Below are 13,802 nucleotides of genomic sequence, written 5' to 3' on the forward strand. Positions count from 1 at the left end.
CGGTCAACCTATAGGCAAGCGACTGAAAACCTGCCCGTGGGAGACCAGTAGCTCCCGAGCTACCTGTTGGAGACCCCAGTTCTAGATGTATTTTTATAAGGCTGAAGATTTTTTCTTTTTTGACCCTTATGGAACCAGTATGCAATTTTTGAGACATAGGGCAGATGAGCAATGGTCTATCCCTTCCAATTTATTCATAATTTTGTCATGAGCTGCATGCAATTATAAAATTTTGTTACTGGATTTTCCATCTTTGTGCACACATTGACGTGTTGTGGAGATGTTTGAACACAATCAAAGTAATCCAAGATGTCTGATCATCCTGTTTATCAGAACAACAATGACGAGATGTTTCTAGAATTTAAAATTTTTATTTGATTTGTTGAAAACAACTTCTCAAAGAGAGAGAGGAAAAGAAAGAAAGAGCATGGACGAGTACAAATACAGTAAGGGAGCCTGCCAGTTTGCACAGAACAGGACTCGGGACAAGAAACAAAAACTACATTTGATCGTCTCTTATTCCATCACTCGTGGATGCTGAGAGGTAGTTGTATGAATAATATTGGGTTGTGCATAGAAAGACGAAACTCAAATCCTCTATGAGTCATTGTTAGAGCTTGACAGACAGACTGATCTTTGTTATATCTGCTTGTCTCTCCTGAAACACATGAAACATACAGTATGAATCATCTATCTTCTCACTGTTTGCGTTGTTATAGACTCTGATCAACTCAATATGTTGACACTGTGCAAGCATCCGAAGACGTTGGGATTTTTGGGGCGCATAAGAATTCCCAATATGTCCTTGTGTTTTACAAGCATACAGTGGAGGCCAGTGGCGATTCTAGAGTCTGTTGGGGCCGCAGACACAAAATAATTGGGGGCCCTACAACCCACATTTATCAGCCATTGTCCCAATGTTCGATCCTCTTTTCTCCTGTTTCTGTTTTCTCTATAGACAGATAATTCCTCTTAATTTTTCTTGGTTGACTTTCAATGACAAACTTTGGCTTTCACATATATAATGTATGTTACACTCAGCAGGGCAACAAGAGTGAGTGCTATCTGATGGGGCCCCCTCAGGGATGTTTCCCACTGTCATTGCAAAATGTTTACATTTTTGGCTGCTGCTGCGGTTAAAAGTTTGTGAGCCCTCAGGGGCCCCCTACTGGTCTGGGGCCCCACGCAGTTGCCTGCCTTGCCTGTTGGCAAGCTTGCGCCTCTGGTGGAGGCCAACATGGCCACCCCTTCACCCCACAGATTGATAACACCAGCTGACATCCCTACAAATGCATTTTCTGATGCAAAAATTTGAAAAAATTAACACAATCGTAGTATTAGTTGTGAGATTTAAAAAAAAAAAAAAGTGCTCATTTCATTGAGTTACCTGATGATCTTCCATACAGACTTCATTGACCAGTAGTGGTCCTGTCACCTTTTCCAATAAATAGTCTTATTTGACCTATTTGTCTTTGTCATCTCGATGACGTTGTCCGTCTATCGATAACCACGGAGCATTGTCAACATGAATAATGTGCTAAATTAGGATCTTTAGCTGGTATTGATTACAAATTTGCCCCTGTCCTTGAACTCCCCTGCAGCACTTCACTTGTTTAAATGCAAAGAGAGCTTTATGTCCTTTCATCACAACAACAGACACGTACAGTATAGGTCAGCCTTCAAAGCCTTTCCCTGTATTTTGGGGAGTGAAGATTGGGTGCATATCTTCTCAGTGAAGCATTTTTAAGCACTGCCCTTTAAAAACAGGGAGGCTAGTAAAGCATACAAAGCTGGGCTGATTTTCACCACCCCTTACACTGGTGCTGAATTTAATGCAGCATGCCAAAGAGAAAGGCCTGATCATCCCAATCCTTTTTTTTAGAGCAGCAACCATGGCATGAACCCCAGCAGAATGTGGCCAGAGACATGCAGTCAGAAATTACGTCTCTGTCTCCAAGGGTAAACAAGCTAGCGCACATATATTAAAGAGCTCTCGACTGGACCTCAAATGTGTATTGACCAGCTGGGGACAAATGGGAACCATTTCCCTCTAGGAATTGAAGCCATTTGTTACAGTTTAGGATTGATTCTTTGTCATGGCAACCACCCGTGTGTAGTCATGAAATAAGAAATTGCATTTTTCTCAGCTGAAATTGATTTAAGAAGAAATGTAATGGTTAGGTTCTGACAGAGTGAACGGCCTAATGATTACATCACTGAGAATACGTAAAAATCGTCTGCCTTTCAACATCTGAAAACCATCTCTGATTGCATTTCAAAAGATTCATCATGTGAGCTGGATCTTCTGTAATTCTGCAGGTATTTAAACCTCTTCTAGAACATATTGTATTTTCCCACCATACACACATATTTAGAATATGTCAGAGTGTTGATATTCGTCGAGTGCTCAGTTATTCTATCTGCTAACAAATGACAGTTAATGCTTACACATGCCATATTGTAGTATATGAGTATTTGTTTCTTTCTAGGTGTCATACCCCAAAAGAAAAACTCAGGAAAATAACAAATAAATATCAGTACATGTAAAACATTGACAAACCAAATATCAACACAATGTTGCTCCGAGCAAATTGAGTAAACATGTACTGAAATCTATCTTCTTAGAACACTTTCAATCCTCCTCTGGAATTGAGTCCAACGATCTGTTTGCAATGCCAGTGGAAGGATACCACATCTCAGTCGACCTCCGTGCTCAGGTTGAGTAATGTAGAGCTCTGGACTCTAGACCATGCCCTGTCACATATCTTTGCAGGTTCTCCGGCCCAAGTATATATGAAAAATCTCAGAAGGTTTGTTGTAGTTGATTGTAGGTGTTATTATAAGAACTCTACAGGGCAAACCTAATTTCTCTTTACTTTGAATGCCTGGCGTTATTCATTAAAGGATCTGGTTTCATAGTGAAATCAAGCACATTCTCTTTTTACAGTCTGAAAACATTTCAATAGTTTGGGGTCTTCTTATTCTTCATTTAAATTGTATTGTTATAATGATGATGATGATGATGATGATGATGATGTTTTCCTTTGTTTCCTCAGTGTTAAAAGCTTCCAATGTCTCATATTTAGTATCCAATTTGAAATAGAAGAAGACATACTTGATTAATCCCAAGAAGAAAATTCAGCGTTACACTCTGTTATTGAACATGCTGTACACACATAGGTAAGAAATACACACATGCACAAACAGGATCCTATATGGACATGCACTAAAGGAGAGCCGTCAGAGTGAGAGGCTGCACAAGAAAGAGCGTGTGAGCAGTAGGGGGTTCGGTACTCAAGGGCACCTCGGCAGTGCTCGGTAACGGAACTGACACCTCTCTGGCAACCAGGTCCCAAAATCCAAACTTTGGTCGTGACCTGAACCCGGGACCAAATCCAAGTACCAACAGTATGAGCTGCTACTGTATAAAGATGGAGCTGTGTATTATAAAAAGACATCCATCTGTTACTAAAAATGTCCTTCTGTTTTTGAGAAACAACGACTTTTTGAGGAAATACATGCTCATGGTAATAAATACATGTCTGATTGAAGGGTCCCAGTGCAGCTAGTGAAATTTGGCCAGAGACATCCTTATTGTCCATACCGTAGTTTTTCATTTCTGTACTCCAAACTTATTTTGCATGCCTCTTCATTTCTCTTCCCACAGCTTCTTTCAGGTCCTTGTTTTTCACTTTAAAAAACAATGATTATAAGGGTGAATTCCTCTAGTAGTGTGAGGGCAACAGATTCATTGCTTTAAGAATCCATCCATTCATGTGTGAAGTATAGAACATTTTGACTTGTGATTTAATCATTTACATAATGTAAAAACTTTCCAGATGCAGATATAGGCTATATATTTGTTCATATGCCATGAACAATGTGGTCTTCTTTTCCAGAGTGCATTTAAACATAGCCTATTAAACTAACTTTCTACTGTACATGAGCACATTCCATCAATATGACAGAGACCGCGGTGTCAGTAAGAAACAGTTCCAATACTCATACATGAATGCATTAATAGAACCCACTGAAGCTGAAAACACATAACAAGGCGCATGTGTTTGATGTTTTCATGGAAGCTGTGACATAACACAGATGTTTCCAGCACAATAGCTATTAAAAATTAAAGACTGTAAACAAGCGTATGAGCTTAACCCATAATACATTTTCTTAATAAGGTTGAATGCTTTTTTTTTTTAAATGAGGGTGTTTCATAAGCATTTCCAAAAACCAAACCTGCTCAACCCACCAAGATGAGATGCTGCTGCAGAGGTGTTACTATCTCCATATGCCTCAACCTAATCCTTGCTAAACTCAGGTCTAAATATAAATATCCTGCTTTGGACAGTTTGTAACCAGAGAGACCTATTTAACTTCACAGATCAAAAAAGTGATGTTTTAAGATGTTTAATACATTTGGTTATATGGCAATTCATTTGACCATATTTTGTTTGTATAAAAAGGAAAATATTCATTAACACATTTTTACTGTTTCATTATTTTAGGTTCTATATTTTGAATATATTTAAACTTACTGTACAGTATATGCATTAATTGTTTTCTTCTGATACATACAACTTTCTGTTGCTGACAGGATTTAAAACTGAAACCAAGTGATTATTTTCGGGGTCCCTGTGGACCCAGAATGTAGCCCATCTCAGCTGGAGCCCTGAAGGCAACATGTGCAACGGGCCTCTCTGCTCAATACCCCCGGACAGAGTTATCCAACAAAGCAACACTGACACAGAATCAGTATTACATTTAACTCTGCTTTGAGAAGCCATTACCTTGGCACGGACTAGACAGCTTTATTTAATCTACAAGCTGCCAGCTCTGTCCCCGTCCCAGACTGGCACAGCAGGTGCTTGTTCATTCAATCTGTAGGAGCTGGCATGACTCAGGTAATTTGATTATATCTGGAGGCCGGACAAATCTTGGCAGAGAGCAAAGTTCACACAGATGCCGATCTACACAAGGACTGTGAAATCAGTGTTAGGATGCACTCCATGAAATACACTGTAGATGTAGAAGTTTTTTTTAGAAGTGGTCAAGAATTTCAACCTGGGAATAATTGAGATTAATGCTTTTATTCATGAGAAGAAATATGATCAAACACTGTTGTATTCATTTTCTTTTATTTTTTACATTTATTCTCAACTCCTCTTCCTATCAAGGTGTGAAAATGCAAGAACTATGTCGGTTATTCTGGGTTTATACAGGCCACTGCAGCCAATGAATAACAGAGACCTTATCTCTAGCAATCCACCAGTCACATGTGACCGTTCACCTTGCGGATAGTAGTGGCTTTTTCATTTTTCAGATTTACGCAGGTGTAAAATGTGACTCTGTCAGAAAGCACATGTACAGCGTGCATGGCAGGTCAAAGGTCTGTAAGCTGTGTGTTTGTATGTGTGCAGAGAGGGATTGGGGGATAAGGGAGCACATCCAGGCTAGAGGGTCTAAATCCAAACAAAGAGAGGTGCCAGAAATGACGCATCGGAGCCCGACAGCGAGCCGCACAGATTAGATGGGATTGTGGTTGTGCTGACCTGCTCTTTTGACCCGAACGTGTGCACATACAAAGATTAAATCCACACCGGCTTACACACTGTACATCAGCAAGGGTCATTGCAACTGTTTTTAAGTGATAAGCACAAATCTATTTGGAATATTTTAATGACTCTTAATCCCCCCACAGAAAGCGACTGTGCTGTTTGTTTTCTGAACACATTCATATTCTGAGCAGCAAGGTTAAGTGCTTTTACTATTGTATTAACAACGCAAGGCTGCTGCTGCATCAAGGTCACTAAATCGGCGGCATTTTAAGTGGGAGATCTGGCAATAAGCTGGGAATTTGCTGATCATTTAGCAAAAACACACACACACTAACACACATATGCTCAGACAAATACAATGAATATTTCTAGAGGCTTTTGGGTTTGAACAGCCAGATATTCTGATTCATGTGTCCTCCCGGCATTGCCACAGGTCCCATTTCAGTGATAGACAGAATATAAATTGAAAATTTATATTGTCTTCTACTTTAGATCTTGATTTGTGAAGAGAGACGTTCCTTGAGATGATGTGCTGGTGTCATTTGTTACGAGTTCTTGAATTTTTCCCCTTGAATAAACATCTTTAGTCCCTGCTGTTTATGGGGTATTTATTTATTTTTTTGCATTTTTGTTCAGGGATATCTGCAGGTTTAAGGCAGCAAAGTCATCACCCAATGATTTGCCTTTCTTCAACCATTACAAGCCGCGTCTCTTCTCATTCTGTTCACACTAACAAATTGCACTGGGCCGACACAGTAAATAGACATAATAAGAGGCTGTTTGTTTTTTCAGCGTCCTCTTCTAGGCAAAGTCACGGCTGCTAAATGTTTGTTGTACCTATAAGGTATTTCTCTGCAGACTGTGCCTGAGGTCTGCTTGGTTTGGGCTGTAATTACTCTGTTCTATATTTCATGCTTGTTGGTTCTGCATACAATAGACACTAATCACTGAGCCATTTCACATTTCCTCCAGCTGTAATTGAATAGTGAAAAGGAGTAGCAGCAGAGACATGGCTATGACTGGAACATACTGCAGATGGCAGTAGTTGAACAGGCATCCGTTCTGCTTTTTCCTTTTTTTCCCGTCTCCCGTGTGAACTCCTCCACAGGTGACAGATGAGAACATAGAGCTTCCCCAACAGTGTAGTAGTACTTTTAATCTAGTTCAGATTTATGATGTCAACACGAGGGGGAAATTCTCCCTCGCTTCCAGTCTGAGATGAAATGGAATTTGTTCACAGACATTAAATAAAGAGGAGGGCGTTTTTGGTAGGTGGTTGGAGAAAAAAAAAGAAAGAGAAAGAAAGAAAGAAAGGGTTTGCCCCATATTCAGTGACGTGAATATGCCCTGTGTGATTTATCCAGCCACCTTTTTAAGAAGTCTGACTGAGGGGGAGGCACGAGGTGAACTGATAACCAAGCGCTACATCAGACAGGAAGGAATTTAAAGACAAAGTGTAAACTGCGGCAACTGTGGGAGAGATGAAAGGCTGAGCTGGAGAAAGTTCAAACTGGAACTTAAAACAGGGCAGGAGAAGAAGGAGAAAAAAAAAAAAGATGATGAACAGCCAATATAGATTGACTCTATCTAGTGCCTCATTCAACATGTACACCCTGTGGCTGGGTTCCCTCATTTCCATAAAAGTCCAGGCCTTCATCTGACAAGCTGTGGAGTAAAAAAGAAAAAAAAAAAAAAAAAAATGCTGCTGCTTCAAGAGAACACAAAGCATGAAGAATGTTGCATCATGCCCTTATCTTGCAGACACTCCTATGTGGTTACACATGACACATCCATTCACACATTAATGCGCCGAATACGGGCAGTTCTATAAAGCATCTAAGCACACACATACACACACACACACACAGCGAATCACAGAGCGTCTGCAGTGCAGGGAAAGCCAATTAAGTGCAGAATTTTGAAGGAAGAAATGCAGAGCCAATCAGCCAAGCTAACATTGGCTGCAAATGAGGGGTCAACATGAATACAAAAACACATTTTTAAATGTATTAGAGGAGCCAGAGCATGCAGGATTTATACGAGGGACAGGGCTGAAGATTTACAAAAGTTTGACCATCCTGTCAAATGCTTCACAGCTCAATCCGTCACAGAGGAAACATGGCCGGGACCAATTGTTTGTTGCGTCTCGAAGATCAGAGCATGACCTTAATGATCTGTGCAACATCGGGTGTTGGATTACTGCGTTACTCGAGTCAGCCACTGCAAGGCTTTCTGCATGTTATATTTTGATTGTGTGGGCAGGAGATGATATCCCCCTCTGCGCCCACCCCTCGCCCTCCCCTCGAGGAACCTGACGCCAGCAGCAGGGCACTCCTGGGAGGCTTTGGCAGGACGAGGCACTCAGCCAAATAGCAAACACCCTTCTCACAGACACACACATGCACACAGACACACACACTTTGCAATTTGTCTTCCTCTTTCCTCTGGACACACCTCATGAAAACAAATGAACTCTCACCTTTGTTGCTACAGCCCGGGAAGCTTTGTTAGAGGCGACTACTCATTGTAAGGATGCCGAGGCTGTTATGGGTTCTTGAACACCGTTCCCTTCGCGGCAGGTCTGGACTTTTCTACGCTCGTGATTGGATTCCACTAAAATTGGATGAGGTGAAACTAATAAAATAAAAGTGAATGATACTTTGTGACCTCTGATGTCCGGGGATGTTAGGCCTTCAGGGTTTGTGGGAGACATAAAAGGTGGCAACAGAAAGCAAGTGTTAGAAATTCACTCGAGGGTCAGAGGCCAGATGCTGCATAAGCACTCCTGCTGCACAACGATCATAAAGCACCGGGTGGCCTATTGATTTCACAGTCTTTATCAGTGTTTCCATGTGGCCGGTGGCCGAAACACTGTGGGATAGACATGTCTGTCATCTTTATGTGTGCGTTTACGGCGCCCAAGAGAAGCAACGAGTGTTACAACCTCATCCTTCTATTCCTGTCAACTGTGGAAAAATATTTCATTTCTGTTGTAGTTTGTCTCACGTTTAACAGCATCCCAATGACGTGGAAGTCATATTACGGTTTAGCATCTCTAAAACTATCTCAAGCTTATTGTACAAAAGAGCAAAGGTTAAGGCAAACCAATGAAACTATGTTGGTTTAAGGATTATTCTATTCTGTTTCAAAGGGGGTCAGATTAGCGTAATTTTACTATTTTTTTTCCACTTGTTTTGACGTTCTACTGGCTTATGTTGTCATAGGATCATACAGGTTATAAAACAACATATGGTAAGTGAAACCTTGCAATTTTAGTAATACTCTTTCATCATCAACTGTAAGCACTTTACCAGGGTGTGACGACTCCTGACTGTGTCAGTGCTCCTCCAGTTGCCTTGTGTCTCTCCCCACTCAGGTTGCCTTCAGGTAGATGGGGGCGGAGCCAGTAAATGTGATGTCATGCCCCTGCAGACTAGGCCTTGTTTTTTTTTTTTTAAGATTTATTTTTTATTTTTAATGGAGAGATAGGACAGTGAATAGAGTTGGAAATCAGGGAGACAGAGAGTGGGGAATGACATGCAGGAAGGAAGCCACAGGCTGGATTTGAACCTGGGCTGCTTGCTTGGAGGACTATAGCCTCCATACATGGGGCGCGTGCACTAACCACTGCCCCCCAGTGCCCCCTAGGCCTTAGTTTTTAAACTGACTTCTCGGTGTCTCTCTCGCTCTCTCTTGTCATCATCAACTTTGGTTTGTTGTCTTTGATTTGACACCACACAAACACATTCACCCTCACAATCACCACTGATTTACAGACTTGATATTCTTTAATTGGGATATGTTGCCTTAGTTTTTAATAAATGATTGTTGAAATAACTTTAAAACTGTGGGGCCTCCATGTTTGTCCAGCTCACTGAGGCTTGGTTTAGACAATGGTGAGTCTGGGGCGTGATATTTAATGGAAAAAGAGGGAGGGTTATGAAATGTACAGCATGGGAATGTGTCAATATAATTCATAAAAAATACAATGCTCACTTTAAATCAGTTTTGGACTTTAAATGCCCAAGTCCATAGCATTCAGTAGGGTGTTGAGTTTAAAATTCAACATTTGTGTGATTCAACATGACTTTCTCTTTAGATGACACTGATGACACTGCCATCGTGGGATGTATTGAAGCTGGACAGGAGGAGGAGTATAGATTTATGCTTTGTCAGCTTTCCCAGTCTCATTAGGTGATATTTCCACAGTTATGAAATCAGACACAGACTCTCTCACCAGAAGCAGTGGCAGTCACTGTGGATGAGATCGATGAAGGGAAAGGTGGACATAAATCCCTTAGAAGTTGACTGAGTTTTACGCCTATATCTGTTCTCGCAGAGACAGATACATTTTATGGTCGAAGAGACTCATATACGGACAATCTCAGAACTCATCGCCTATGGTCTGATGATAATATAGCCTCTGGGACTGACAACCAACTTTTTGGGGCTTTCAGTTTAGCTAAAAGTTAGTGAGGAAGTACTTCCTGCCAAAACTTCCTGCTGCCCTTGTTTAAAGTCCAATCAACAAGTTGAGAAGAAAGACACGAGTAACAGTTGAGAGGGGACATCTAGAGCCGATTGTTAGCTGCACTTGCATGAATACATCTTTAGAGCATTTGATGAAAATCAACGTTTTTATTACATGTTTGCTGATGTGTTTTGGAATTGGATTAGCTGATGGGTTTGTGTTCTTTGGCTCTATATGTGCACTGTTTCCGTGCATGAGGTCAAAGACTGATAAACCCTAGTGGGCAATTAAACCTAGACGTGGTGGCAACAAGTGGCTCCGCAATTGACTATATAATGTCCATTAACGAACAGTATCCAAACTGACCTAAGCCAACATAAACTACTTGGCTTTCCAAACGTGTGAATGTGTAAATCAAATGTATTGAGTTTATTTTGCACTGACTTCGGAACAATCTTTTATTCCCCTTGGTTAGCCTTGTTTGCTTAAATGACTTCCAGAACATGTTCCCTATTCAGAGTGTCGTTTCAAGGCACAGATTTTTGTCCCTGTGATGTTTCGCCTTTAATCGGAATGTCCCAGAGGCCTAATAGGGGGGTCAAAGTGTTCCCCCACTCTGTACTGACTTTGGAGGAAGTAACAGAGGCGTTACAAGGGTGAGACAGGATCCACAGAGCCAGCAGGGGAGTGCAGTGCTGTGTGTTTGTGCATGTCCAACTGTGTGTATGCAGAGCTCCAGCCGTGCCATACTTCCACAAAGCCAAAATGTCAATGTGAATTTACAGACTTGCCGTGATGATGGTGGAGTTTGTTACACCGCAGTCGCGGAATTGCAGTCTGAAAAAGAGCTACAGTTAACCAGGCCTACCACTAAAAAAAACACAGGGAAATGTAGTTCCACATGTACACAGAAATTAAGACATTGTACACTTCATGTAATCCTGCTGATAAAAGTGTATTAGATATGTTAAATGATCTCAATAAAGTGCTGAAACAAAGTTGTCATATGAAAAATAAATCTCATTTAAAAAAGGTAATTATCATCTCATGAATATATAATATTCAATTTTATCTACAGTATGTATTATGTTTAGCTAGAAGTTATAAGGTGTGACGTTTTATATGCTCAATTTTTCAAGTTTAGTTTAATGTTAAATTTATTAGATTATAGAGATTACATTCTGCGACAGATTTCTATCAGCAGGTCAGTTCACTGAGAAGCCTATAAGCCCTACATATTAATGACTGAAACTGAATGAATTCAATAACCCCAGTTCATCGTCGGGTTAATTATGTCTGCGTGGGTAAATAAATGCAGGTAGTAGCCTCTGTAACCCACAGCGGCTGCACCGTCTCACCGTGATTGACTTCCTCTGTAGGCTTTGGGGATTAGGTTGACCCTGACGACGTGCTCTTACTGTGTACTTCACAGTCGTAATTACGGAGGGGAACACCACGGCTCGCTTTATTGAATACCCCAACTCTGTCATAATTCAATGCAGTGATTAAATGGCATGACTTCTGTTCTTTGCAGCAGCCTTATAATCAAATCCTGGTTTGTACCGACATGTTACAATCTCATTGCTATTTTGTAGCCATGACACCTGCATAATATAATTATTTTCTTACAAGCCATCAAAGCACATGTCGAAATCATACTATATGCATATCATTATAGTTGTATTTATAGCCCACTTCATATAATCATATCAAGTGCAAACCATAATCATTAAAGGAAGTTGCACTCAAAGGTGGTTTGAAATTAAAGCAGGCAAAGACAGTGAGAATAAAACTTAAACATGCTGTAGGATGAAACAGAATTTCTTTGTGTCTCACAGTGGATACAGTGAAGGTGATTTTCAAAGTAAAAGTCACACCACAGCAAAATAAATGTGGGGTTTCCGTAGATTCATTACATAGATCTTTCTGATAGTTTTCTCCTTGACCCTTCCTCATCTCTATATGAGTAATGGATCCGCTCTCGATCCCATTAAGACGGCAGATAAGGCACTTAAAGGCCACTGAGTGTCGACCGCTATCAGATTTTAATCCTCTTCTCCTCCTCATATTGTGGGGTAGCTATACGCCTGACGCACTAACAGGGGAGAAAAGATGAAAATCAAAAAGACAAAAAGTACTTCCACTTTGAATACCTGATGAAGTTCCTCCTGTAGATTGAAACGTCAAAAGTTGTTGTTAAAATCAATTAATATAATGTATTCATTGACAAGATAAAAAGAAAATATTTCAACTGGCGAAACATGTTTTTCATACATTTGATTTATTTGATCATATTTCATGTAGCCGTACAGATGTTTAAATACCAATTTTTTTTGATGATGTGTGGGCTTCAGTGTCAGAGGTTCAATAAGAGATGCTCTGAAGTAAGAGAACACTTATTTAGTCAAGAAGGGCAAACATAAATGCATATTTTTGTTGACCTTACATGAAATTATGTTAACTAGAATTTGTAGGTAGACTAAACTTTAGATGTTATACACTTTGGGAACTTTGGCTTTAGTGTTACCACAAAATAAAAGTCTGTTTTGACTTAACAAAATAATTGCAAAGGAAGTTTGAATTGAAAGTAACACAATCTTAGGACTTTAATTAAAACTTACCTCCTTTTAAGATTATGTGACTCCAAATGATTGGCAACACATTTTGAGTTTGAATATTTAAATAAATATTTTTAAAAGTTTGGCGTTATTTCAAATGATACCACAGTTTATTCACATCTTCTGATATTCAATCAACTTCAAATTTAATGTCAGAATTTTTGTTTTGACAGTGGATACAAAATCTCCTGGGCAGGAGGTGACTATTTATTGTTATGTTACCTCTCAAATAGCATCAAGAAAAAATGATTACAAGATACAAACTTTTATTTTCATTGTCCCTCAGTGGTTTAACCAAGCGTCACCATCCAGCACAGAAACATGTGGCCATTGCTAAAGTACAGAAAACTGCAGTTCCTCAAGTGTCCACTTGAGGCTGGCAGCAGAAGCCCTGAAGGTCCCATTAACACCCATGATAAAATGCCCTTTTTGAAGGCAGAAATTAACATACTTATAGCCTGGTTCAAAATACAAATTTGCTCGTGATAGCTCAGTTGGTTATTGGTTAAACCCATGCATAATGTGTTGTTTCTTCTTTTTTTTCAACAATTGGGAAAATGTCATAACTGTTTTGTCTATATTCATATTTCATATAAAGATGTACAGATTATTTTTTTAAAAACAGATGTTCAAAAAATAATTCTTACAGTTTCCATTACGCCAAACCTTTGTGAATATAAACTAGTAGACAATGTTAGACTCCTCTAAGCTTCAGTGAACAGATGAATAAAATGTTTTACCCTGCTGTCTAATCATCATATTAACTGAAAAGATGTGATTTAAGTTTCTCAGATTTACAAAGACTTGCAGGGTGGGTGCACTTTGATCAACTCTGGCAAAATCAACAGAAGGAAAAATTGAGTTCTGCTCATTGGCAGTGCAAGAGAACCTACGGCAAACACACTCAAATATTTAGCACCGCTCTGTCTCGTTCTCCTACCTTGGAGTCAAAGAGAATGGGATTGAATGCGGAGCAATGGAAGGTCAGTGGTAGTGAGTGTGCAGGTGTGCATGTGTCAGAAGTTAATAGAGGCAACGGAGGCTCTGTAACAGATTACAGCAGCTCTGTCAAAGGAAGAAGGGAAGCAAGGCCTGCAGCCCATTCATCACCAGGCCCTGTCTCCTCCTCAGCCTCAGTCTCCTTAAGCCATGTGA

The sequence above is a fragment of the Labrus mixtus genome, chromosome 20 (assembly GCF_963584025.1).
Source record: "Labrus mixtus chromosome 20, fLabMix1.1, whole genome shotgun sequence".
Lineage (NCBI taxonomy): Eukaryota > Metazoa > Chordata > Actinopteri > Labriformes > Labridae > Labrus > Labrus mixtus.